Here is a 4353-nt window from a genome sequence, read left to right on the forward strand (position 1 = left end):
TGATTGTTGTGTTTGATTGCTGTTGTTGATGTTGTGTTGAACAAAATACAAAACAAATAAACTAGAACGTAAGAAAGAAAGAATAGAGTCCCTAACTTATGTTCACTAAATTAACTCACCTACCTATGTTCAATTAGCTCAACTTACGAATTAATCCTACCTATTTGTACAATTACGAAGAGAGTAAGGAAAAGAGAATAAAACATCAAGCAAACAAAACAACGAATAAATGTTTGTATGTATGTATGTATGTGTGTGTGTGGGTGTATGTATGACCGCGCAATAATAAAAACAATAAAATAAACGAACAAATCTAGTAATAATAAGTAACGAATGGTCTAGCAATAATAAACTTCTTAACTTAAAATATAACGAAAATATTGTGTTGATTGTTGTGTTTGATTGCTGCTGTTGGTGTTGTGTTGAACAATAAACAATAAAAAACAATACAATACAAATAAACTAGAACGTAAGAATGAAAGAATAGAGTCCCTAACTTACCTATTTTCAATAAATTAACTCACCTACCTATGTTCAATTATCTCAACTTACGAATTAATCCTACCTATTCGTACAATTACGAAGAAAGAGGTAAGGAAAAGAGAATAAAACATCAAGCAAATAAAACAACGAATACATGTATGTATGTATGTGTGTGTGTGTGTATGTATGACCGCGCAATAATAATAACAATAAAATAAACGAACAAATCTAGAAATAATAAGTAACGAATAAAATAAACGAATAAATCTAGAAATAATATGTAACGAATGAAACAAACGAATAAATCTAGAAATAATATGTAACGAATAAAATAAACGAATAAATCTAGAAATAATAAGTAACGAACACGTATAGAAATAATAAATAACTTAACTAAAATAAAGAAATAAAAAAAGGGACCAGGCGCTAAGGGAATGCCCTAAAGCGCCCGGTCGGATTTCAACGCATTTTCGGCTCCTATTTATACCAGTTCCATTCATATATTCTTATCATTTCAATCATTGACATCATTAAAAAATTTTATTTAATGTATATGGAACATTATTATAAGTGTTTAACAACAATATATTAACTATACTAGAATGAATTCTATACTAGTAGGATATTAAGGAACGCCACCCTAACTTCCTGATTGGCTCGTTTGGTTTGAAAACCGGATAACGTACACACGCAATTAATAATATTTTTATTTAATTATTAAATATATTTATTATTTAAAAAATTATTTTTGATATTTGTATGCCTGCGTATGTACATATTTGTCGTTATAAATTCCAAATTTACTTGCCACCGCTCCTTACTTGAACAATATTAAAATTTATATATGTACATGTAAATGTTGGTGTATGTCTATATATATTTATATACTCATTCATTTATTCATTCATTCGTTCGCTCATTCATTTATCCGTTTATTCATTCATTCATTTGGTCGTTTGTTCGTTCATTCGTTCGTTCGTTCAACCATTCATTCATTCATTCATTCGTTCGTTCGTTCGTTCATCCATCCAGTCATTCACACAGTTTCCATAGATAAGCTTAGTGTTGGAGTTAATTATTTAAATATATTTTTAATCGGATGGTTTTAAATAAAATTTTGGTTTATTTTATTCCTTTCATTTCATCATTTCCTGTGTCTATATCACACACACCACACACACACACACACACACACACACACACACACACACACACACACACACAACACACACACACACACTAATTTTTTTCTTGTTTGTCTGTTTTTGTCTGTCTGCTGGTTTGTTTGTATTGTTTGTCGATTTGTTAGTTTGTTTGTTTCATTGTTTGTTTGTTTGCCTGTTTGTTTATTATTTAATTACATTTTTATCTGATTAAAATTAAATTAAAACTTTATTCATTTGTTTCATTTCATATGTATATCAGGCAGGCTATACACTTACTCACTCAAAAACACGTGCATATGCGTATTTATTTTTTTTTGTACGTCTGTTTGTATGTATGTTTGGTTTTTTCGCGGGCTGGTTGGTAGGTTGGTTGAAAGGTTGATACTTTGGCTGTTTGGTTAATAAATCGGTTGTTTCGTTGGTTGTTCGGTTGTTTCGTTGGTAATTTGGTTGACTGTTTGGTCGGTATGCTCTGTGTGTGTGTGTGTGTGTGTGTGTGTGTGTGTGTGTGTGTGTGTGCGTGTCCAAGCTGGTGTACTTGAAACCGCTCCTTTCTTACTCTACCATTTAAGAAAAAATTTCTTTTGTATATGTGTTTGTTTGTGTGTATTTGTTAATTTTTTGGTGACATCATTTGTTTGTTTCTCCGTTCGTTCATTTGTTTGTTGATTTATTGATTTATTTGTTTTAATAGTTATTTAAATTTAGACATAATATTTGAAAAAATATTTGATGTATATCGAATATGCTGATTACCTAACAATAAAACGTTTTCAATGTCTATCACGCAGTTAAAAATTGTTCTCACGTCGTCAATGCTGTCGTTCAATCAACAGTCTATTAATGAATGTTCGAAAATAATTCACATTTTGACTTGTTTCAATTAATTTCGACAAATTTCAACTTAAATTCGAGTGAATTTCAAGCTATAATTGCACTTGCTCGGCTCGGCTAGCAATCGAACCCTCTACGAGAAGGTCCACAGAAAACGGTCGGCACTAATATTGGCAGGACCGCTCGAAATCTTGATGTTTTCGATATATAGTATCATGATTCGACTGAATTGTTATCATTACCTGTGTATCACTGAACACAGTATAGCACGATTTTTTAATTTTACGCTGATATAGTAATGAAATTAATAATAGCAATAGTAAAAAGGTCAGTAGCCATGCAATAATAATACTTATTCAACGAGTTCGTACAATTACACCTACTTACATTACTTATACTTGCACGCACACGCACGCGCACATACACACATACATAAGCTACATAAGCACGTACATGATGATCGTACGATCAACCAACATATGGAAGGAAGTTTTTTAAATTTTATTAAATCACTTTGTTTTTAAGATTTATTGAAAGATAAGTATTATTGAAACGGGATTGGTAATTCGGAACGAAACCGTTTGGGGAAATGACGTCATTTTGAAAATAGTTTCACAGTACGTTAGTGAATTAGCCGGAATAAACATTGTATTCGATTCCTATAAATAGATATCTATGTGTAGTTATTAAATATATATATATATATTTATACATTTAAATTTTACAATTAATGTGAAGTAAGGTGTGTGGAGTCAAATTATTTTGAATTCTTTCGGAATAATTTGATTTGAACTGCGCGCGTACATACATATGTACATACACATGTAACATTGATTTCTGTTGGTTTTATAATGAAGTTATATAAAATATATATATAAAAAATTTAGAATTTATGTATACAAATAATTACCAAGATTATATGTTTACCTAAAAAGAATTAAAGCAGTTCCAACCAGTCAATCAATCAGAATGTTTCGAAGTTTGAGTAGCTCTGTTGTCAAGAATGTATATTAGTGCATTACATAAAATCAAAAATCAATAACATTGAAACAATAAAATTTTTACAGATGTTAATGATTGAATTGATTGTATGTATAATATATAAAGGAAATGAACTAAAAGATATTTACATTTTTATGTAAAAAAGGAGTGATCTCGATTAAATTTGAATTCAACTATCTAAACGTATATACACACTCGAACCTTCCCATCAGGAAGTTCGTAGGCGGTCATGGAATTCATTTTAGTATAGTTAACATATTGTTGTTAAACACATATAACAATGTTTTCTATACATTAAATAAAGTTTTTTAATGATGTCAATGATTGAAATGATAAGAATATATGAATGGAACTGGTATAAATAGGAGCCGAAAATGCGTTGAAATCCGACCGGGCGCTTTAGGGCATTCCCTTAGCGCCTGGTCCCTTTTTTTATTTCCTTATTCGTTACTTATTATTACTAGATTCATTCATTTATTTTATTCGTTACTATTATTTCCTGATTTATTCGTTTATTTTATTCGTTACTTATTATTTCTAGATTTGTTCGTTTATTTTATTGTTATTATTATTGCGCGGTCATACATACACGCACACACACACAAACACACACACATACATACATACATGTATTCGTTTTTTTGTTTGATAGATGTTTTATTCTCTTTTCTTTACTTTTTTCTTCGTAATTGTACAAATAGGTAGGATTAATTCTTAAGTTGAGCTAATTGAACATAGGTAGGTGAGTTAATTTAGTGAACGTAGGTAAGTTAGGGACTCTATTCTTTCATTCTTACGTTCTAGTTTATTTGTATTGTATTGTTTTGTATTGTTTTTTGTTCAACACAACACCAACAGCAGCAATCAA

Source organism: Helobdella robusta (assembly GCF_000326865.2).
Source record: "Helobdella robusta unplaced genomic scaffold HELROscaffold_27, whole genome shotgun sequence".
NCBI classification, from domain to species: domain Eukaryota; kingdom Metazoa; phylum Annelida; class Clitellata; order Rhynchobdellida; family Glossiphoniidae; genus Helobdella; species Helobdella robusta.